Here is a 24,916-nt window from a genome sequence, read left to right as displayed (position 1 = left end):
GACACACCCACATAAAGGGGACAAACACACATACAACAGAAAAAGAGGGGACAAAACAAGGAGGAAGGGAAACAGAAAAGGGAGAGACAAGCTGCCCACATAACAAACACGTTTTGTGTTCGCCAAAAGGCATGTGGGAGACTCCCCAAACATATGGAAGAAGGTACTCTGGTCAGAATGGGCAAAGATCTCAGTGGCTAGATGTGCCAAGCTTATAGAGACATACCCCAAGAGACTTGAAGCAGTAATTGCTGCAAAAGGTGGCTCTACAAAGTATTGAGTTTGGGGGGGTGAATAGTTATGCATGCTCAAGTTTTCTGTTTTCTTGTCTTATTTCTTGTTTGCTTCACAACTAAAAATATTTTGCATCTTCAAAGTGGTAGCTATGTTGTGTAAATCAAATGATACAAACCCCCCAAAAATCCATTTTAATTCCAGGTTGTAAGGCAACAAAATAGGAAAAATGCCAAGGGGGGGTGAATACTTTCACAAGCCACTGTAGATTTCACCTTCTCCCATGCCAATAAAGCTTGTTCAAACTAGAATTAGAGCGTGAGCGAGTGAGAAAGTTTGGGAGAGATGGAAGTAGAGGTAAAGGGAAACAGAGAGAGATGGAGTAGAGATGGGGAGAGAGAGAGAGAGAGAGAGAGAGAGAGAGAGAGAGAGAGAGAGAGAGAGAGAGAGAGAGAGAGAGAGAGAGAGAGAGAGAGAGAGAGAGAGAGAGAGAGAGAGAGAGAGAGAGAGCCTTAGGCATTTTAATTGCTTTTAAAGTAGGTTAACCAGAAGGATGAATCAGCTGCATGTGGAGTGAATACAGAGGAGGAGGAGAGGAGAGGTAGAGAGAGGAAATTAGCTGTAGAGTTGAGGAGTTTGAGTAGTGTGTGTGTGTGTGTGTGTGTGTGTGTGTGTGTGTGTGCGTGTGTGTGTGTGTGCGTGTGTGCATGGATGTGCGTCAGGGTTTCCTTTATGTGGCATTTGACAAGCAGCATTTTAATTTACTGGACATATGAGACATTTACCAGACCCATATGCATTGGGTGAGTAACCTGATTAGGGCACAGAATGACAGAAATCACATTTAGATTATGGTGATTCTTCATATTAACAGAACATGCAAGTCGAGGATCCAATGGCGCACACTTTGAAGCTGTTAGAATAACTGTCCACATTTACTTTTCCTCAGCCAACAAGACGAGTAATGAACAGCAGAATCAATAACCTATGCATAGGCGGCGCGTGAGTTTCAAGTTTGCGTAAACACATTTTCACCAGACAACTGCACCTTTATGATAAAGCATTCCATGCATCATTGCATTTGCAGACTTATGTAAGTTAGCCTACTATTCTTAATGTGATGAGTAGATTGGATAGTCATAACCTAGGCTAATAATATGACTCAATCACTGTTCGCAACAAAAAAAAACTGTTCAATGCAACACATGGCTGAGCGCGTATAGTGTAGAGGCCTGGGCTATAGGCAATATCAGATACGTTTCTTCTTTTATTTGCACAGGAAAAACACATTTCATGCAATTCTACTACACTTTATATGACTGGAGACATTTGCAGAATATTTTTTAATATGACAAATTACAGCGTAGCATACTCTGCTGACACTGACAAACAGATCAATAAAAACGATGTTGTCCATATAATAGGCCTATGAGAAGGGGAGACACAAATATAATTATTGTCCAAAAACGAACTTTTAAGTAGCACTGACCCAACAATGATAAAGAGTGAATATGCGCAGTGTGCACTCACCAGGGGTATGGCAGATGCTCTCCGCTGATGCCATTAAGACAGGCTATAGGCCTACTGTTGTTCGCTCAATTAAGTTGATAATTTTGACAACTAAAAGACAGATTATAGTATTTTCATGGTCTTCTCCTTACAGCAATAGCCATTTGCTTTCCAAACGATGTTTTCCCGCGATTTAACTTTGAAATATTGCGATATGCCTGGTTGGACATCTCTACTTTCCACTGACAGTCGCAACTCAACAATAATGTATATTGTATTTGCCTCGAGGGCTGCCCAAATTTAGCGCACTGCCTTTCCAACTTTCCTTTCAACTGCAATTTAAAACAGGCTAGGGGAAGATAAGGATCCTCTGTGGCCAAGTCATGCTTCAGTAGCCTATTCTGAATTATTTTATTCATTTTTGTATAGACAGGAGTAGGCTAATTAGACTATATAATTTTGACAATTAAATTTACTTAGCCTTATGGACGTGCCGTCTATCAGCCTATGTCAATCTACTATCCCCCATAGTAGAAAAGTTGACCTATTCTATTGGTCAGCTTGTCGAGAAAGTAATAACCCAAACAGACTGGGCCAGTTTTGGGGTGATAGAGCCCATATTCATACCACCAGAAGGTTTTGGGGTGATAGAGCCCATATTCATACCACCAGAAGGTTTTGGGGTGATAGAGCCCATATTCATACCACCAGAAGGTTTTGGGGTGATAGAGCCCATATTCATACCACCAGAAGGTTTTGGGGTGATAGAGCCCATATTCATACCACCAGAAGGTTTTGGGGTGATAGAGCCCATATTCATACCACCAGAAGGTTTTGGGGTGATAGAGCCCATATTCATACCACCAGAAGGTTTTGGGGTGATAGAGCCCATATTCATACCACCAGAAGGTTTTGGGGTGATAGAGCCCATATTCATACCACCAGAAGGTCTACGCTACATTAGAAAGTAAAAAATGAATTAATCTGATGCAACAGATCAGAACGTTTAGGTTAAAATGTTGATAAACTATTATTTCTTAACATGATGTGCATTTGGCTACCAGACAACTAAAGAAAGTTGAAAACCAAAAGAACATGAGAGATATAGGCTACTGGTTTCAATGGCAATTATAAAATAATTGCCTCCACTGATATGGTGTGATTTTGCAAAGGCTACTTTGAAGCAAGGTAAAACATGCCTAATAATATGTAGTAAAACATTCAGGTTTCAAACAATTAAGTAGCTTAGGTTTTCAAAATGCATACGGCCTCCAGCTCATTGCAAAATGGTGAGTGTGTCACGTTCGTTGATTGACGGAACGGACCAAGGCGCAGCGTGATATGCATACATGTTTATTATAACGAATAAACAACGACAAAATAATAAACCAACGACACGTGAAGTCCTAAGGTAACAAACCTCACATGGAACAAGATCCCACAACCCTCTAGTGCCAATAGGCTGCCTAAGTATGATCCCCAATCAGAGACAACGAGCTACAGCTGCCTCTGATTGGGAACCACACCGGCCAACATAGATCTACACATAATAGACCTACAACCTAGAATATACATTTCCATTTTAGCGTCCCCTGAGTCAGGGCGTGACAGTACCCCCCCCCAAGGTGCGGACTCCGACCGCACAACATAAACATAACAGGGTAGGGACCGGGTGGGCATTCCGCCTCGGAGGCGGATCCGGCTCGGGGCGTGACGACCTGTCACTCTCCGCCTCCCTGTTGCGCCCCTGGTCTGGTCTGGACCTCGGCGCGCTGCTTCCCCTCTCCTTCCTCCCACGATACGCCAGGCCCTGTCTGGACCCTGGTGTGGGAGACCCCGAACCTGGAGAGGGGCTGACGTCATGGTCTGGACTGGAGCCGCTGACCAGAGCTGGACTTGGCACCGGTGGAGCGGACTGCTCTGGCTCCGGAGTGGAGCCGCTGACCAGAGCAGGACTGGACCCCGGTGGAGCGGACTGCTCTGGCTCTGGAGTGGCGCAGCTGACCGGAGCTGGATCAGGCACCGGTGGAGCGGACTGCTCTGGCTCTGGAGAGGAGCAGCTGACCGGAGCTGGATCAGGCACCGGTGGAGCGTACTACTCTGGCTCCGGAGTGGAACAGCTGACCGGAACTAGATCAGGCACCGGTGGAGCGGACTGTTCTGTCTCCGGAGTGGAGCAGCTGACCGGTGTGTGTGTCACGTTCGTTGATGAACGGGTCAGACCAAGGCGCAGCGTGATATACATACATGTTTATTATAACGAATAAACAACAACAAAACAATAAACCAACAACACGTAAAGTCCTAAGGTAACAAACCTCACATGGAACAAGATCCCACAACCCACTAGTGCCAATAGGCTGCCTAAGTATGATCCCCAATCAGAGACAACGAGCTAAAGCTGCCTCTGATTGGGAACCACAGCGGCCAACATCGATCTACACATAATAGACCTACAACCTAGAATATACATTTACATTTAAGCGTCCCCTGAGTCAGGGCGTGACAGTACCCCCCCCAATAATAGAACTACAACCTAGAATATATACAACAAAGAATATACACACCCTGACTCAACATTAAGCGTCCCCTGAGTCAGGGCGTGACAGTGTGATGTGCTGATGAAGCCTGCCTTGAGTTGCCTGCCTTCTGTTGCCTGCTTTGAGTTGCCTGCCTTGAGTTGCCTGCCTTCTGTTGCCTGCCTTGAGTTGCCTGCCTTGAGTTGCCTGCCATCTGTTGCCTATGCATTTGAATGGTGAATGGGAAGCATGCTTCAATTACCAGTTGAGAAATAAAAATAGTAGCTCTTTTTAATCGTGGCCCCAAAAACTTTTTTTTAAACACGATTGCATTTAGAATTGTTGCAAAATGATTGTGCTAATAAAAGCGCTGTCTGACAGATTTTCTGCTCAAAGACTCTGTATCTGTATGCTGTGCACATGTGATTAATAAGATACATAACGAATATACACACGCGCCAATTTAATTCCGCTAAATGATGCAAAGTAACCCACAGACCGATAAGCATGACGAATCAAATGTATTTACATCAACTGGTATTTCCCTCAATGAATAGGCTAAAAAGCATTATTTTGCAATGGGATTTTATTTTCTTCTGACAATTGGCCAGTGGCAATTTTATTTATGGACTTTTCTATTTATGGACTTGTGTGTGAGAATAAAGGTATATGAGAAGGCAGAAGGGGTCACATCCAACACAACTTTAACAGTAAAGAAGGCAGTAGGGGTCACATCCAACACAACTCTAACTGTAAAGAAGGCAGTAGGGGTCACATCCAACACAACTGTAAAGAAGGCAGTAGGGGTCACATCCAACACAACTCTAACTGTAAAGAAGGCAGTAGGGGTCACATCCAACACAACTCTAACTGTAAAGAAGGCAGTAGGGGTCACATCCAACACAACTCTAACTGTAAAGAAGGCAGTAGGGGTCACATCCAACACAACTCTAATGGTAAAGAAGGCAGTAGGGGTCACATACAACACAATTCTAACTGTAAAGAAGGCAGTAGGGGTCACATCCAACACAACTCTAACTGTAAAGAAGGCAGTAGGGGTCACATCCAACACAATTCTAACTGTAAAGAAGGCAGTAGGGGTCACATCCAACACAACTCTAACTGTAAAGAAGGCAGTAGGGGTCACATCCAACACAACTCTAACAGTAAAGAAGGCAGTAGGGGACACATCCAACACAACTCTAACAGTAAAGAAGGCAGTAGGGGTCACATCCAACACAATTCTAACTGTAAAGAAGGCAGTAGGGGTCACATCCAACACAACTCTAACTGTAAAGAAGGCAGTAGGGGTCACATCCAACACAACTCTAACTGTAAAGAAGGCAGTAGGGGACACATCCAACACAACTCTAACAGTAAAGAAGGCAGTAGGGGTCACATCCAACACAATTCTAACTGTAAAGAAGGCAGTAGGGGTCACATCCAACACAACTCTAACTGTAAAGAAGGCAGTAGGGGTCACATCCAACACAACTCTAACAGTAAAGAAGGCAGACGGCTGGTGTCCCTAACAACAGCCTATGAGGCAGTGTCAATGTCACACCACTGGTCCTTATGCAATGACCTAGTCTCACCAACTGTCCATGGCTTAAATGGGCTGTGTCCCAGATGGCACACTATTATACCCTATTTAGTGCACTACTTTTTACCAGGGCCCATAGCAGCAATAGACTGGGGACGGGTCTAGCAATGAGCTAACCAAGCTACAACTGAACTGGGTAGACGTTGCCCTCAGGCACAGACCTACTGTAGGATCTCAGATCGGCCAATACAAACCAAAGAAAACAGAAATCTGATCATAGATCAGTCTGTTTACCATTGAGGCACTAGATATGGTGCATTAGGAAAGTATTCAGACCCCTTGACATTTTCCACATTTTGTTACGTTACACCCTTATTCTAAAATTGATTAAATAAATACAAATCCTGAGCCATCTACACACAATACCCCATAATGACAAAGCGAAAACAGCTTTTAGAAATGTTTGCAAATACCTTATTTACATAAGTATTCAGACCCTTTGCTATGATACTCGAAATTGATCTCAGATGCATCCTGTTTCCATTGATTATCCTTGAGATGTTTCTACAACTTGATTGGAGTCCACCTGTGGTAAATTCAATAGATTGGACATGATTTGGAAAGGCACACACCTGTCTATATAACGTCCCACAGTTGACAGTGCATGTCAGAGCAAAAACCAAGCCATGAGGTCAAAGGAATTGTCCGTAGAGCTCCGAGACAGGATTGTGTCGAGGCACAGATCTGGGGAAGGGTACCAAAACATTTATGCAGCATTGAAGATCCCCAAGAACACAGTGGCCTCCATCATTTTTAAATGGAAGAAGTTTGGAACCACCAAGACTCTTCCTAGAGCTGGCCGCTCAGCCAAACTGAGCGATCGGGGGAGAAGGGCCTTGGTCAGGGAGGTTACCAAGAACCCGATGGTCACTCTGACAGAGTTCTAGAGTTCCTCTGTGGAGATGGAAGAACCTTCCAGAAGGACAACCATCTCTGCAGCACTCCACCAATCAGACATTTATGGTAGAGTGGCCAGACGGAAGCCACTCCTCAGTAAAAGGCACACGACAGACTGCTTGGAGTTTGCCAAAAGGCACCTAAAGACTCTCAGACCATGAGAAACAAGATTCTCTTCTCTGATGAAACCAAGATTGAACTCTTTGGCCTGAATGCCAAGCGTCATGTCTGGAGGAAACCTGGCACCATCCCTACGGTGAAGCATGGTGGTGGCAGCATCATACTGTGGGGTTGTTTTTCAGCGGCAGGGACTGGGAGACTAGTCAGGAACTAGGAAAAGATTAACAGAGCAAAGTACAGAGAGATTCTTGATGAAAACCTGCTCCAGAGCTCTCAGGACCTCAGACTAGGGCGAAGGTTTACCTTCCAACAGGACAACGACCCTAAGCACACAGCCAAGACAAGGCAGGAGTGGCTTCGGGGCAAGTCTCTGATTGTCCTTGAGTGGCCCAGTAGAGCACAGACTTGAACCCGATCAAACATTTCTGGAGAGACCTGAAAATAGCTGTGCAGCGATGCTCCCCATCCAACCTGACAGAGCTTGAGAGGATCTCCAGAGAAGAATGGGAGAAACTCCCCAAATACAGGTGTGCCAAGCTTGTAGTGTCAGACCCAAGAAGACTCGAGGCTGTAATCGCTGCCAAAGGTGCTTCAACAAAGTACTGAGTAAAGGGTCTGAATACTTATGTAAATGTAATATTTCCGTTTTTTATTTTGTACATAAATGAGCAAAAATGTCTAAAAACCTGCTTTTGCTTTGTCATTATGGGGTATTGTGTGTAGATTGATAAGGGAAAAAAACGATTTAATCAATTTTAGAATAAATCTCTCTCCCTCTCTCTCTCTCTCTCTCTCTCTCTCTCTCTCTCTCTCTCTCTCTCTCTCTCTCTCTCTCTCTCTCTCTCTCTGTCTCTCTGTCTCTCTCTCTCTCTCTCAATTCAATGCAATTCAATTTAAGGGATTTATTGGCATAGGAAACATATGTTTACATTGCCTAAGCAAGTGAAATAGATAATAAACAAAAGTGAAATTTTAAATTTTAAATTAACAGTAAACATTACACTCACAAAAGTTCCAAAAGAATAAAGACATTTCAAATGTCATATTATGTCTATATACAGTGTTATAATGATGTGCAAATAGTTAAAGTACAAAAATGTATCACACCTTTCCACCTTCCTGGTTCTCCATACCCATTCCTCTATCCTTCCTTCCTTCCTTCCTTCCTTCCTTCCTTCCTTCCTTCCTTCCTTCCTTCCTTCCTTCCTTCCTTCCTTCCTTCCTTCCTTCCTTCCTTCCTTCCTTCCTTCCTTCCTTCCTTCCTTCCTTCCTTCCTTCCTTCCTTCCTTCCTTCCTTCCTCCCTCCCTCTCTTTTTTCCTTATTTAACCCTCTTGCACAGCAACCCTTACTCTATCTATCCCATTTCCTCTCAAAAGATAATCTTGCAATAAAGCTGAATTTAGGGGGATGCATTGGCGGGAATGCAATATGAAAAACGTGTCAGTCAATATATGGACATCGTGAAACATTGCCATTACTCTAGCGCAGTCTATCGGCTCATGAGGACTACACACAACGTTGCTGTTAATAAAGAGTCCTTCATTTCAATCCCACCAGGTGACGCTAGATATCTATTTAATTTGCCAGTAGAACGACTCGTTTTTTATAAACACACCTAACAGCCTTACTGCAATACGGAATACGGAATACATTTTGACAAAGGAAAAAAAAATTACGTTTTTTTTTTTACACAGGGCAAACTACAGGTCTGGTAATTTAACCAAAACATATAGGCAACATTTTAACCAGTAACTCACTCATTGTAAAATAAAGACACCGTAAAGTCACTGAAACGTTGTGATAATATGAAAAATGTATGCACTCACTAACTGTAAATCGCTCTGGATAAGAGCGTTTAAAAAAATTAAAAAATATATAATCATGACTTCCTATTTACATAAATAATAAATACTTGTTTTAGTGGACACACATTGGTCTCAGGGCAGGTCTGCCGGTTTTGACTAGCAGAAGTGACTTTTCGTAGCAGTTTAGGATATCTTACAAAGCAGGTTAGGAGAACTAGTTAAGGTTAGGAAAAGGCGGTGAGGGCAGCGCATGCCGGGTCTGTGGTCTCGCTCTCCGCTACAGTCTGGCTCAATGGAACACGGAGAGAAACAGCGCAGCTCATACAACACCAAACAAAATCGGTACGTAACATTGTATTCTTTGTTTATCCTGAACCCATTTATATTACACTGTGGTGTAAGTTTCAGGGCTACATTGTTGCCAGGTGTTGCTATTTATCTAGGTCGTCTGATTCAGCTGACTAGTCACAACTACATGATGGAGCCTAAATTGTGGAGTTGAGTTTAATCGACTATGATTAGTTGTGAGTTTGATACAATGTTACGTGCAAGTGCGATTTAGTGAGTCAGGTCGGCCTGCTGATCAACGGGTTGTTACAAAGAAAGAGCCAACTGTAGTGAGTGCCGATCGACAAGTTGTCCCTAACCTGGTAGGAACAGCCAGCAAAGCCTCTACACAACACAACACTAAACAATGCATTAATTACACTATAACGGTGGCAAACGGTGCCTACAAACTGCTAGGGCCTACATAAAGCTGTCCCAACACCTTACCACTGCTACACTTGGCTATCAGCGGAGCCTTGTCTGGCAGCAAAACAGTGCATTCATCCTCATTTACTGCTCTTTTAAAAAAACATAGCTGATATGGCTGACTTACTTAAACAAATGTGGTTTCTACTGACAATTGAGATGTGGGAATGATGAGCGGATAAGAGGAAATCCGTAATTCCGATTAAGACATTAATGAGCGAGCTAAAACGACGTAGTCAATATAACTATTTGTTCAACACTTTTGAAATGTACAGCGACAGAATTCAGAAAATGGGCCGTTCTTACAGTATTCTCCCTGTAAACCAAGTCAGAACCGCATGATAAATAAAGGGACATATAAGCAGACAATGGAAGCTCTTACAATTTTAGATTATGACATTTCTCTAAAACAGGCTATAGGCTGCACCAAGTCAGAACAGTAGGCTAAATTATGAGGGGGAAAGGGACCAAATTATTAGGGTGAGGCACATGGGCTACTAACAGCTTCCTACACAACATACACTTAGTTTTACTTTCTTAGCTACAGTATACATATCTCCCTGGCATATTACATCATTTATGCAGCAGCATACAATACATTTTTGGACTCACCGTTGTGCTCACTTGAACAGGAAGGTGGCGTGGCGGTCCTTCTTGTGGGCAGATTTTGTCATGTCTAAACTCTAGAAAGAGGACCAAGTTTTCGACTTGGAATTCCGAGTTGGATGACCGTGCAAAACGTATTTTCCCAGTCCGAGCTCATTTTTTTCAGAGTTCCCAGTTGTCTTGAACTCACTGAAGTCTGAGATTTCAGAGTTTCCAGTTCTTTTGAACGTGGCAGAAGTCATGCTGGCTTGACAGCATGGTCAATGTATTCAACCTTTTCTGGCCCATGGTGTTGCATGTTTATCCTTTGCAAGCTTGGAAAAGAGACCCTTAAACCAAGACTTGGACCACACACCCCCTCCATTGAATAGCAGGCTAGTGATTGCTGTGCAACCCTTGCAGTTAGCCACTGATTCCTTCCAAACCACTTATTGTTGAATTAGCGATTTCCAACTTGTTGTGTAATGTTTATGTCCAAAGGCTGATGAGCACAGATACGTTTTATCTATAATTTCTCTTCATATGACAAACATTGAAAAGGATTTTCCAGTAGATTGTTGACTTGATTCATGTCTATTCTTGTCTAGCTTGCTAGCTAAGATTTTGAAAGTATGATGTTGACATGATCAGTCCAATCAAAGTTGTGGTAGATATAACGTGATTTGACGTCATTTTATCTGTGGCCAATGACCTTGAGCCTTCTTGGATGGGCTTCTAATGTAACTCTATGGCAGCACCCAAGGGGGCTTGAACTTTCTAGCTCTCCCTGTAGATTTTGCGGTGACGTAGTGTCCCCATGAGTGACAGAACAATGAGTCAATAACGGCGCAACTAGAGAAAATTACCAACCCCTACACTCTGTATTTTCCGCTGGCTGCCCCACCACCACCACCACCACCACCACCACAGAAAGCACTGAGCTAGGCTGAAACACCTGCATTTTGGAGCTGCCTTACTCAAGAAAGCAAAAAAGAGACTGTGTGTGTATAGGGCTTTATTAACTCAATATTTTATTTTTTACATTGTTTGCAAACTGATATGTGACACGTATTAATGCCAAAATAACATTCAAATTAACTCCATAATAGTTTTTTTTTGCTAAACATGTGAGGCTCAAAACTGGTCCCCACTGGGTAGGAGATTTCGAGAGCAAGTTTTTATTCTGTACCAGGACTGTGGGCATTGATGTGCCATCCTGGATGAGCTGCACTACCTGAGCCACTTGTGTGGGTTGTAGACTCCGTCTCATGCTACCACTAGAGTGAAAGCACCGCCAGCATTCAAAAGGACCGGAAAAATCATGGTATATATAACTTAAAAACAACAACTTCAGATTGTTTTCTTTGTTTTAATACGATCAACATACAACATAAAGCTGGAGCCTGAGGACAGTGTGTCCAAAATAGTACAAGCACAACATAACTATTAATCATAAAACACGTCAAGTTTATTTGAAAATTCTAAAGAAAAAGAACACACAAACACACAATGCCTCAGTGATTAACAGAACTGTTTCACAGATCATAGAACTATATCAGGGTGTCATTTCTCAGGCAGAAATGTAGATACAAATAATGAAATCCTGTTCCCCAAACAAGTGCAAGAACCACAGAGTCAAGAATAGGTTAATTATACAAATAAAATGAAATCAATTAAAAACAATAGCACATCAACATAAAAACATATAAACAAATCTGAAAGCGTTGCTCAAACTCCCGTAACAGTCCAGTTATTTTATCTTTGAACCGCTTCATGTCTGCCACATGTTGGGTCTCGCACACATTTTTCAGACAGGGGAAGTGAGCTGCATCACCACCGGCAAGTTGCGTCTCCCACAATGACAGCTTCAACTTGAAAGAACGTATGCTGTCATAATACTGCGTGACAACTTTGTTGCGCCCTTGCAGCTGTTTGTTCAAGTTATTCAGGTGCTCTGTAACATCCACCATAAATGCAAGGTCCGGCATCCATTCTGCGGAATGAAATTCTAACACTGGTTTGCCCTTTTCTTCCATGAACTGTTCAATTTCTTCTCGTAAATCAAAGAAACGCCTCCACACAGCACCTCGGCTTAACCATCTTACCTCAGTGTGGTATGGCAGGCCATAGATGTGGTCTTTCTCTCTGAGAAGGCTGTCAAACTGACGGTGATTCAGGCTTCTGGATCGGATGAAATTAACAGTTTGGATGACCACCTTCATGACGTTATCCATCTTTAATGACTTGCAACACAAAGCCTCCTGGTGCAAAATACAGTGAAAAGTCAAAAAATCACGTCCTCCATTTGCAGATTGCACTTTCTCTCTGAACTTTGTCACAACGCCTGCTTTTTTCCCGATCATTGAGGGCGCACCATCTGTAGCCAGGCTGACAGCGCGGGACCAGTCCACTCCGACCCTGTCCAGCGCGCCGACGAGTGCGGTAAAAATATCAGCTGCTGTCGTTGTATCTGTCATCGGCACCAACTCCATGAACTCCTCGGTGACGGTCAATGTGTCATCAACTCCGCGGATGAAAAAATGGCCAGTTGTGCAACATCTGTAATGTCTGTGCTTTCATCAATTGCAACCGAAAACGCAATAAATGACTTTACTTTTTGCTTCAACTGGCTGTCCAAATCCACTGAAAGATCGGAAATCCTGTCTGCAACTGTGTTTCTTGTCAGGCTGATATTTGCAAAAGCCTTCCGCTTTTCAGGGCACACAATCTCCGCTGCCTTCATCATGCATGTTTTTACAAATTCACCCTCACTAAATGGTTTTGAAGCCACTGCGATTTCATTAGCAATGAGGTAGCTAGCTTTCACTGCAGCGTCACTGATGTCTCGGCTGTGAGTAAACACAGACTTCTGTTTCTTCAGACCCGCCAACAGTTCATTCACCTTCTCTCATCTCCGCTGTCCTTGAAAGTTGTCATATTTGTCGGCATGAAGACTCACATAGTGGCGACGAAGGTTATATTCTTTCAGCACTGCAACATGCTCTGAACACACCAAACATACAGCTTTCCCATTCAATTCCGTGATTAAATAGGATGACCATTTTTCTTGGAACACTCTGCACTCTGCGTCCACTTTTCTCTTTTTTGACAGAGACATATTGGGGCAATGAGGGTGCCAAAGCCCATAATGTTAAAAGTAGAAGCCGTAATAAATATCGCGGGCAAAACAAAGTAGCTCATTGGCTGCACGTGCTTGACCTACTTGCTCTGCCCCGGTATAAACAGTTTGCTTGCTTAACACAATTGCTATTGCGCCATCGAGTGGACGCAATTGGAACAGCAGTTTATTTAATTGAAAAATTGCAGCGCATTTTTATACTTGAATTTTATTTTATTTTATTTTTTTTTAAATCATCTCGCGGGCCGGATTAAACCCGTTTGCGGGCCTGATCCGGCCCGCGGGCCGTACGTTTGACACCCCTGAGTTAGATGGTCCTTTTGATTTCCATAGGCGGGCACGTTTGTTTCAAGGGACCACTTGTGTGGTTCACCATTATTTGTATTTTTTTAGGTGTGTGTTATTGTAAAGACCATAGGCAGCTTGTGAGTTTACATTTTGGCGACGAATCTGAATAGAAAATGGTTAAAATTCAACAAAGGAGAGAGCAGCAGCCTCTGCCATATGGACACATTGCTAGCCTACACTGTGATCCATTGGCGGCTAAAGAAATGAGCGCATGGAACTCAGAGCTAGCCTATAGGCCAATGCAGCAGTAGGCCTATAACTTCCATCATTTTACATTTTAGTCATTTTAGCAGATGCTCTTATCCAGAGCGACTTACAGTTAAGTTAGCACATACATTATTTTATCGAACCCACAACCCTGGCGTTGCAAACGCCATGCTCTACCAACTGAGCTACATCCCCTATCATCAACTAAGTCAAATACCTAGGCCTAAACCATAGCCCTGGGAAGTAGGGGTGCCAGGCCTAAACCATAGCCCTGGGAAGTAGGGGTGCCAGGCCTAAACCATAGCCCTGGGAAGTAGGGGTGCCAGGCCTAAACCGTAGCCCTGGGAAGTAGGGGTGCCAGGCCTAAACCGTAGCCCTGGGAAGTAGGGGTGCCAGGCCTAAACCATATTCCTGGGAAGTAGGGGTGCCAGGCCTAAACCATGGCCCTGGGAAGTAGGGGTGCCAGGCCTAAACCATAGCCCTGGGAAGTAGGGGTGCCAGGCCTAAACCATAGCCCTGGGAAGTAGGGGTGCCAGGCCTAAACCATAGCCCTGGGAAGTAGAGGTGCCAGGCCTAAACCATAGCCCTGGGAAGTAGAGGTGCCAGGGGTGCTGCAGCACCCCCTGAAAAATCGGAATAAAAAAAAAAGTAGTGCACTGGGCCTTTAATAGTCCTGTAATAGCCAGATAGACAAAACATCTATTTTTAAAATACTGTGAACTATTATTATTCGCAAAGGATGTAAAACATTTATTTTTATTTTTATGTTGACTTCCTGTGTGAGGTGAAGAAAAAAATGGACTGAGAAGCTCAGCTTATTAGTGGTGGACGTGATGAGTTAAGACAATCAGAAATCAGACATCCCAAATGGCCACTTTCCTACATATGCACGCAGCAGGCCAGGTAGGCTAATTCTATGGGTGCTCAGGCGTGCACTCCCTCTGTACCAGTGTACCAGACACATGCTCACATGGATCACTTCAAACCAAAATACAATAAAAAAAAAAATCTTCACACATTATTTTAGATGCTTTTCACTGACAGCTGTAACTCAATCAGCTAGGCCCTATTGCCACACACTCTGGCCACATTGTGGGCTTACCACATAGGCATAGGCCTACACACTTGTGATTTGAAACAATACGTAGCTATATTTTTTAAAAGAAGCTAATGATCCTCTGTGGCTAAGTCATCCTGAAGTATTTTGGATGATTTTAATTTAGACAGGAGAAATTATAGAATTTTGGCAAAACATCAATTTACTTTAGGGGAAGCCAGCATCCGAACAGTGCACTGTGCAATCGCCAACTTTCCTTTCCAATTCACAAGAGGCTGAAACCAGAGATCTGTACGATGACGAGATGCTCATATCTCCAACCTAATTTTTTATTTTATTTTTTTGTCATTTAGCAGACGCTCTTATCCAGAGCGACTTACAGCAGCAATTAGGGTTAAGTGCCTTGCTCAAGGGCAGATGGACAGATTCTTCACCGAGTCGGCTCGGGGATTAGAACCAGCGACCTTTCGGTTACTGGCACAACGCTCTTAACCACTAAGCTACCTGCCGCCACAATGGGAGTCTTTGTCCCAAAGGCGGGAAGGCAGGCTACAAGCTTAGGTCTGCATAATATGCCCATAAAAATGAATTGGGCTTATTCTGGATAGATTTAGGCGAGTGAGCCCTCTCACGTCGCCTCTTCCTCTCTGCTGAAACTATCACCGGAGAAAGCATCAGAGCGAGCCAAACAGCGCACTTCTGTCTTACTGTATGTAGCCCATGTATCTCTGATCCTAAATGGCCAGAAATAGTACGACATGCCGCTACTCTTTTTGTCCACACAGCATCAGATACATGGTCTGCACATACTGCGACAGAGGGGCGCTGTTTCACTCGCTCGGATGCTTTATCTGAGATTGATGCGTCTTTCTGTCTCGGTCAAATAAATGATCAATATTGTATTTGGACGGGCAAGGAAGTACGGTGGGGCGGGTCAGGCCCCCCGTAGGCCCTGCCCATAATGCCGTGTAAACTATTCTACCATGGGGTTGTCTGCTTTTGCTTTTTGCTTACTCTGTGTTGTTGGCTGAGGAAAATTAAATGTGGACAAAAAAATGTTCATAAGATAAGTCAAAATTCGCATAACCAAAGGTACGGGTCTCAGCTCCCACTTGCTCTCATTTGGATCATAGGTGCCGGGACCCGGCCCAATTTAACCCCTGCCTAAATGCCAACACAGGCAGAAACTAGCCTGAAGCCAGGTAAACAGACAGACACCCATTCAGACTGACTATAGCAGTAGTTCTAGTACTTTAGCATGTTCCTGTGACTCAGCAGAAATAGGTGGGGTGGTCCTGAGGTTCACTGTTGAATGTAGCCAGCAGATCCAACCCTCTTGCTTACAGCTGCACTAGGGTCGGACAGGCTTCCTGTGTAGATTAAGACCGCACAGAGCCGGCACGAGATGTGGCTCTGAATACGTACCACATTCTAGGGATTAGAAATGCTTTGTACTCCGACTTGTTCCATTATCCCAACTGTTACAATGCAATTATTCCAACAACGAGCTGCAGTTTTGGAATAATTGCGTCCTGTCTATTTTCCACTTAAGCTACTTTGCGAACTTCTTGTGCCATTTACAGGTTAGTTAGCCTAGGCTTTAACCCCCCCCCCCCTAAACATAAACAGGTTCCACACTGAAAATATGCAAAAACATTAGTTTGATAAATATGTTTTTTTTGTTGTATTTTTATCATAATCATTAAGCATACAATGCATTCGGGAAGTATTCAGACTCTTTGACTTTTTCCACATTATGTTACGTTACAGCCTTAATCTAAAATAGTTTTTTCCCGTCATCAATCTACACACAATTCCCCATTACGACAAAGCAAAAACAGGTTTTTAGAAATTTTGGCAAGTTTATTACAAATAAAAAAAAACATATCACATTTACGTAAGTATTCAGACCCTTTACTCAGTTCTTTGTTGAAGCACCTTTGGCAGTGACTACAGCCTCAAGTCTTCTTGGGTATGACGCTACAAGCGTGGCACACCTGTATTTGGGGATTTTTATTTTTATTTTCTTTCATTCTTCTCTGCTGATCCTCTCAAGCTCTGTCAGGTTGGATGGAGCGTCGCTGCACAGCTATTTTCAGGTCTCTCCATAGATGTTCGATTGGGTTCAAGTCCAGGCTTTGGCTGTGCCACTTGGACATTCAGAGACTTGTCCCAAAGCCACTCCTGCGTTGTGTTGGCTGTGTGCTTGGGGTCTTATCCTGTTGGAAGGTGAACCTTCACCCCAGTCGGAGGTCCTGAGCGCTCTGTAGCAGGTTTACATCAAGGATCTCTCTGTATTTTTCTCTGTTCATATTTCCCTCGATCTGCCCACAGCATGATGCTGCCACCACCAGGCTTCACCGTAGGGATGTTGCTAGGTTTCCTCCAGACGTGACGCTTAGCATTCAGGCCAAAGAATTCAATCTTGGTTTCATCACAGACCAGAGAATCTTGTTTCTCATGGTCTGAGAGTCCTTTAGGTGCCTTTTGGCAAACTCCAAGTTGGCTCTCATGTGCCTTTTACTGAAGAGTGGCTTCCATCTGGCCACTCTACCATTAAGGCCTGATTGGTGGAGTGCTGCAGAGATGGTTGTCCTTCTGGAAGGTTCTCCTATCTCCACAGAGGAACTCTGGAGCTCTGTCAGAGTGACCATCGGGTTCTTGGTCACCTTCCTGAACAAGGCCCTTCTCCCCCGATTGCTCAGTTTGGCCGGGTGGCCAGCTCTAGGAAGAGTCTTGGGGGTTCCAAACATCTTCCATTTAAGAATGATGGAGGCCACTGTGTTCTTGGGGACCTTCAATGCGGCATAAATGTTTTGGTACCCTTCCCCAGATGTGCCTCGGCACAATTCTATCTCCGAGCTCTGCGGACAATTCCTTTGACCTCATGGCTTGGTTTTTGCTCTGACATGCACTGTCAACTGTGGGATGTTATATAGACAGGTGTGTGCCTTTCCAAATCATGTCCAATCAATTGAATTTACCACAATTGGACTCCAATCAAGTTGTAGAAACAACTCAAGGATGATCAATGGAAAAAGGATGCACCTGGGCTCAATATCAAGTCTCATAGCAAAGGGTCTGAATACTTACGTAAATAAGGTATTTCTGTTTTAAATTTTTAATACATTTGCAAAAATTTATAAAAAAACAGTTTTCGCTTTGTCATTATGGGGTATTGTGTGTAGATTGATGAGGGGGGGGGAAATTAACGTAACAAAACGTTTGAAAAAGTAAAGGTGTCTGAATACTTTCCGAATGCACTGTATGCTTACTCACGACGCAGTGTTCAATGTGGAATTGTTCATCCATTTGGAAAATTCCAAAGAAACAGGCATAATAAACTAAATTGAATGGAAAAGAAGACTGATTTTGGTTCGTAACCCAGATTGTTTTATTTTTAAATCTCTCCATGTTGAGCCCTGTTTCAAATTGGCACTCTTTGAGAAGAACTGTTCCTGGCACTATTGGGATAAAATTCATAGTGCGGTTTCAAAATGTGTCTGGCAAGGTAAACTATCCCGGATAAAATTAATACGTTTTCAGAGGGAAAGACGTAGGGGGACTATCCGTACCAAACTTTAAAATTGTGTTTCCAGGCTCAAGCATTTTGCCCCATCCTAAATTGGTTTAGACATGACTCATTTTGCCCCTGGCTAAGTATATAGAGAAATATGGGTTCTCCTAATGCCCTGGAAGAGGTGGTCTTCACTGATATATCCCTTAAACAATGTAATATGGTGTATCTTATTGATCTGGAAGAGGTGGTCTCCACTGATTTATCCCTTAAACAATGTAATATGGTGTCTCCTATTGCCCTGGAAGAGGTGGTCTTCACTGATATATCCCTTAAACAATGTAATATGGTGTATCCTATTGATCTGGAAGAGGTGGTCTCCACTGATTTATCCCTTAAACAATGTAATATGGTGTCTCCTATTGCCCTGGAAGAGGTGGTCTTCACTGATATATCCCTTAAACAATGTAATATGGTGTATCCTATTGATCTGGAAGAGGTGGTCTCCACTGATTTATCCCTTAAAGAATGTAATATGGTGTCTCCTATTGCCCTGGAAGAGGTGGTCTTCACTGATATATCCCTTAAACAATGTAATATGGTGTATCCTATTGATCTGGAAGAGGTGGTCTCCACTGATTTATCCCTTAAACAATGTAATATGGTGTCTCCTATTGATCTGGAAGAGGTGGTCTTCACTGATATATCCCTTAAACAATGTAATATGGTGTATCCTATTGATCTGGAATAGGTGGTCTCCACTGATTTATCCCTTAAACAATTACAATTACACTTTGGTCCAATGATTGCTCACACAATTTCTATTTGGCGCAAAATTGTAAAACATCTTTATATGCATGCCTTGTTTTCTAAAAAATAGATTTTCTTTCCCATTCGAGAACTCCAGTACAAATAAAAATAATAATGCGAGTACTCGAACAGTCAAAAAATGTCATACCCCTCCCTGCTATGCCGAATGCTGTCCCAGCTGCGAGACAGTGTTACTGCTGGGAGTGGGACTAGTGTGTGTGTGTGTGTGTGTGTGTGTGTGTGTCTAGGCACTGAGTCAGGGGTTAGAGTGTGCCCAGGCCTAGAACAATCCACCTCTGTTCTCCTTCCTCCCTTCATTTACTCACTCCATCTATCCCTCTCTCCTCACACATCCTGTCATACTCTCACCCCTCTATTCCTACTTTCACTCACATCTCTATCCATCCATATATCCCTCATTCCTCTATCCTTCAAGTCATTTACCCATGCCTTTCATAGTATATTCAATTAAAGAAGACAATAGCTGTGTTTTGAAAACTCATACTAACCATACTATTTGTGACGTAAATTGAGTATATAGTATGCTTATTGGTCATAGTATGGATATAGTTAGTATGTCAAAAGTTCCCGGATGTCGTACTACATTTGCCAAAATACGAAGTATACAAGCAGTTGATATGAGTGCAGATCTGAATGCTTCACTACCTGCCCAATGAGCTGCGAGAGCTGTAAAAGAGCACTGTGGCAGGCTCACCCTCATCTTGATCTCTTCACTCATCTGTGTGTCTCGCGCTCTCTCTCTTTGTGTGTGTGAAATTGTTACTCCTCAGTTTCTCAGATATGACACCTTCCTTGTCACATCAAAAATCATGTCATCTTTTGAACCATAGTGTTGATTTAGAGACAGGAAGTTTGAGGGTGTGGGCTTGATTTGAAAGCAAGCTTCGATGTTCTTTCATGGCCAATACGCTGTCAATTATCATTAGAGACAGTGGGTGTGCACTTGGTCTGTATAGCAGACGGATGGAGAGATTGGGAGAGGGAGAGAAAGAGGGAGTGAATCCACCAGAGGGAGGGAGGAGGGAGCTGGAGAAGTTTCTCTCCCTGTGAGAAAGCGAGACATTGGCAGAAGAGATGGAAGGACACAGAAAGCCGTCCTCCAGAGAAAAAAATAAAGAAGAAGAAAAAACTGGCTAGAATAAGTCCGTAATGTTTATCTGACAGTTAGAGAGACTGTTTCCTGTTACTGTCCTCCCTCTTCCGCCCTGTCGTTCTCCTACTCGCTCCCTTTCTCTCTTTTTATATCTGCTACCTCCCCCTCTCTCTTCTCTTCATCCTCTTCCTCTTCCTCTTCTATTCTGTCCTTCACAATGTGATGTGGAATAAGGGAATGTGATGGTTCGGAGTTGAGGATGTTTTTTTCCTCACCCCTGACCTCTCCTGACATTGTAAAGACTTCTGTGACCTATACAGTGTATAGCCCCTGTGGATCTTCACGCTCTGTGACTGAGTCCTGGTAAAGATCTGTATCCTTGGTCTGTCACTATGACGGGAAATGGATTGGCAATGAAGTGGGCTTCTAGTACTTGAAGAGCAGGAAAACTCCCACTCTCTCGTTAATGAGAATTTTCATTTGGGATTCTCAGGAAAACATGATTTAATATCCTGTGTGACGGTCAGTGTTTCCCCGGTACCGGGACGGGGTTGTGAGTCAGGACACACAGGTGGGTTGGGTTCAGTTCCTACTGGGCCAAGGATATGGATATGTTTTTGAAAAGCTTTTAGGTGCTTCACATCAGTAACAGTTTGGAAGCGATTGCTCTTGTCTAGCCAACACTGTCTATTACAATGGGAAAATAAGAATCTTAACTCAATAGGAACTGAAGTGGTTATAAAAGCAGGAAACACCCACTCTGGTAACAAGGGTTTGTATCAAGGATACTGTGGAAACAAAGTTATTTTATGTCCAGCATCATGGTCACGTTATCTCTGTAGGCTGAGACTCGGGATCTGGGGGCTGGGGGCTGGAAGGCAGGGGTCTCTGAGTGGGACTAGGAGCGAGGGCTGGAGAACTGAGGCTTTTGCAATGATCTGGTTCCTGTTGTAACCGGTGTGAAATGGCTAGCTAGTTAGCGGTGCGCGCTAGTAGCGTTTCAATCGGTGACGTCACTCGCTCTGAGACCTTGAAGTAGTTGTTTCCCTTGCTCTGCAAGGGCCGCGGCTTTTGTGGAGCGACGGGTAACGGTGCTTCGAGGGTGACTGTTGTCGATGTGTGCAGAGGGTCCCTGGTTCAAGCCCAGGTACGGGTGAGGAGAGGGACGGAAGCAAAACCGTTACACTGACACAGAGCACATCAGGCACACCGACTCTCTCCACTCACCATAGACATACAAGACACAGTATTGTCAACAACTCTAAGTGTGTGTGCGTGTGTAATCTTGAGTTTTTAACCAAAGTTTTGATTGAGTAATATATCTGCTATGACTCCTAGGTGTCATACCTGAGGTAGCCCTGGGCTAAGGATTTCATGGTTCACACTCTTTTTCTCTTTCTTTCTTTTTTCCTTTCTTTCTTTTTTCCTTTTTTATATTTATTTATTATATTTGTTATTTTTCACTAGTTATTTTTTATTTCTCTTGTTTTTTTAAATTAATTTTTTCTCTCCCTCTACCAGCAGAGTGGGCTCTGGGAGAGCTGGTTGGGTACCGAGCATCAAGCAGGTACGAATCACATTGTGAAAGGCATTTAAATCATATACTGTAGTATGACGTTGAAGTCTATATATATATATATGATGAACCTCATCTACCTGGCAAGGAGATGTCAGTAACACAGAGTGAATTTGGCAGATACCCTTTTGAATGTGTGTGTGTTGTGAAGCCAAGCCCTGCCCCTTCTCAGAGCACCTCCCATAGGGTGGAGCCGGTAGCCCCTCCCCCCTCAGCAGAATGCCTGGTCCTATTCGAGGAGAAGCCCTGGCCCAATCCGCAGTCTCTGTTAAAAGGTAACGACACACCCACTGTCACTCACTAGTACCGTATATTGAAAAAGGGAACTATTGCACACTCACTGTGTATACATAACATTTATTAAAAGTGCACAGGTTTTGGTCACAGGTTCTCCCTATCATGATGACTTGGTCACCTCCTCCTCCTCCTTCTGTTTCTCTTCTTTCTCTTCCTTGACATCCCTCTCTTCTCTCCATCTACATGTTTCTCTCCTCTATCATTTCCCTCTCCTCCATCGTATTGTTTTGTTCTACCAATCATCCCAGTCCTCTTAACACGAACGTCCTCTTCCATCTCTTCCACCTCCCTCTCTCTGGTCACTCTTTCCTCTCCTTTGTCTCTATTGCTACCTTCCTCCATCTCCCTCACTTCTTTCTCTTCTTCCCCCTCCTCCTCCTCCTCCTCACCCCTCTCTCTTTTCACTCTTCTTTGTCCTCTGTCTTTATCGTTACCTTCCCCCTCTTCTCTCTGTTCCCCCTCTTCTCTCTGTTCCCCCTCTTCTCTCTGTTCCCCCTCTTCTCTCTGTTCCCCCTCTTCTCTCTCTTCATCCTGTTTCCCTCTGGCGTCTCCCTTGACAATGACAGACAGAGACAAGTGGCGGTTGATGTCTATCCAGTGCAGTAGAGGATGCTGGGTAACGGCGCCCTGCTCTATGGCATCCACCCAGGAGTGTGTGTGTCGTACTCTCTGCTGGTCTCTGAAGCGGTGCGCTAACACACATGACACAGTCAGCACCAACACACACACCATCAGGGCGGAGAAGTAGCCAATATACCACACGTACCCACCTGGAGACAGAGTAAAGGGTTAAGGATCAGGGAACTCGATCTTTGATAGATATCTCAAAAGATCTTCTCTTTTTAGAAAAATGAAAAACATTGTTTAATGCTGGAGTGGCTGCGTAGTCTATATGACCAATGTTAAACTCACAGAATCATCTTTTCAACAAAACCAAAGGGTTTTAGTGGTTGTTTATGGGAGACATTCTTGCTTACCAAAACTGCATTTAAACTAACGGAGACTTTCCTTCATTGTTAATGGGTGTATCTGTGCCCCATACTAGTTTGGACAGGTCTTGGGTAACGTTAGTGACTAGAACACAATCAATCTTTCTTTGTTGTCATTGTTTAGAAACATATAGATAGTTTAGTTTTACATTCTACTTACACTCACGAAGAGTCATTGGATGTAGCTTGTGCACAGGTTGTAGCTGGCTCCAGACTGCAGCTCTCTGTTTCTGCAGTGAGATTGCAGCTACCACGGCTCTGAGGATGGCTTGGTTGCTAAGGGACAAAAACATACTCAGCACAGAATGTGCATGTTTTGAAATCCCCTTCTAATTCTATTCTGTTAGAAAAGTTATATTTGTAGAACTCAGGCTGATGTTCTGATTCTCACATTAATAATGATGATGATAACTTAGCTGCTTGGCGATGGTCTTGTAGCCCATTCCAGCCTTGTGTAGGTCTACAATCTTGTCCCTGACATCCTTGGAGAGCTCTTTGGTCTTGGCCATGGTGGAGAGTTTGGAATCTGATTGATTGCTTCTGTGGACAGGTGTCTTTTATACAGGTAACTAGCTGAGATTAGGAGCACTCCCTTTAAGAGTGTGCTCCTAATCTCAGCTCATTACCTGTATAAAAGACACCTGGGAGCCAGAAATCTTTCTGATTGAGCCGGGGTCAAATACTTATTTCCCTCATTAAAATGCAAATCAATTTATAACATTTTTGACATGCGTTTTTCTGGATTTTTGTTGTTGTTATTCTGTCTCTCACTGTTCAAATAAACCTACCATTAACAATATAGACTGATCATTTCTTTGTCAGTGGGCAAACGTACAAAATCAGCAGGGGATCAAATACTTGTTTCCCTCACTGTACATTCATAGGGTCAAACTGTTTTTATGAACACTGAAGGGAAGTTTTTATTTATTTCCCCCATTTCTCACTGACTGAATCTGTATTTCTGAGGCATGCTGGTAGATTGTAGGTTCAGGTGGAGCAGATGAAGCGTTAATTAAAAACTCCACAGCCAACGATCGATAGCAAAGGAGGTTGAATGAGACTCTTATACATTGATTTGGTGTGTAGTTTTGTAAAAAAGTATAGCGTGTGAGTTTGTGTGACCGTGTGTAACCCTGTTTCCCTGTGTGTCCTGTCAGGTAATACCACTGTGGTCCTCTGTAGCTCAGCTGGTAGAGCACGGCGCTTGTAACGCCAGGGTAGTGGGTTCGATCCCCGGGACCACCAATACACAAACATTTATGCACGCATGACTGGAAGTCGCTTTGGATAAAAGCGTCTGCTAAATGGCATATTATTATTATTATTATTATTATTATTATTATTATTATTATACCAGACTGTTCCACAGCCAGTTTCCGGAGTGCTGTCCCGCCCTCGGAGAGCAGCTGGACCCAATCAGAACCAGGCTCAGTCTGGACCACCCAATCAGAGCAGAGCTCTTCGACCATGGAGGAGTCGTATTGTGATCTGCCCTCCCTAATTGCAGAGGAACCACCCAATGACACGTCATCACGTCCCCAGTCACCCAGTTAGTACACACACACACACTGAGACCACTCCATCCCTTCACTCTTACTTAGCCCACTTGAGGGGTTGAGAGGGGCTATGGTAGTCATAGATTGCTTCCTACACATAAATGATTAGGTGAGACACACCCACACGCGCGTACGTTGATCGTACAAGACCACTCCTTCCCCCTCATTCTCTGTCTGTGTGTGACTCCGATCAATTAGTTTCAGACACTCCTTTCTTCAGAAACAAAGGAGAGGAAGGGAGAGGTGAGAACAAAAAAATGGAAGGAGAGGGGGAATAATT

General features: G+C 43.6%; 1 pseudogene across 1 annotated transcript in view; it reads left to right on the top strand.

Annotated features, from left to right (window-relative positions):
- Positions 1 to 18,274: 18,274 nt before the first annotated feature.
- Positions 18,275 to 24,916, top strand: part of LOC311123175 (stonin-2-like) — a 33,397-nt pseudogene continuing 26,755 nt past the window's right edge. The window contains exons 1-5 of the transcript in view: positions 18,275 to 18,288; positions 21,740 to 21,785; positions 21,946 to 22,069; positions 24,238 to 24,258; positions 24,438 to 24,629. The product of the transcript in view is annotated as a stonin-2-like (transcript). The remainder of the gene's footprint in view (positions 18,289 to 21,739; positions 21,786 to 21,945; positions 22,070 to 24,237; positions 24,259 to 24,437; positions 24,630 to 24,916) is intronic.

The sequence above is a fragment of the Coregonus lavaretus genome (assembly GCF_964263955.1).
Source record: "Coregonus lavaretus genome assembly, contig: HAP1_SCAFFOLD_674, whole genome shotgun sequence".
Taxonomy (NCBI): Eukaryota; Metazoa; Chordata; class Actinopteri; order Salmoniformes; family Salmonidae; genus Coregonus; species Coregonus lavaretus.
This window is presented reverse-complemented; position numbering and strand designations above follow the sequence as displayed.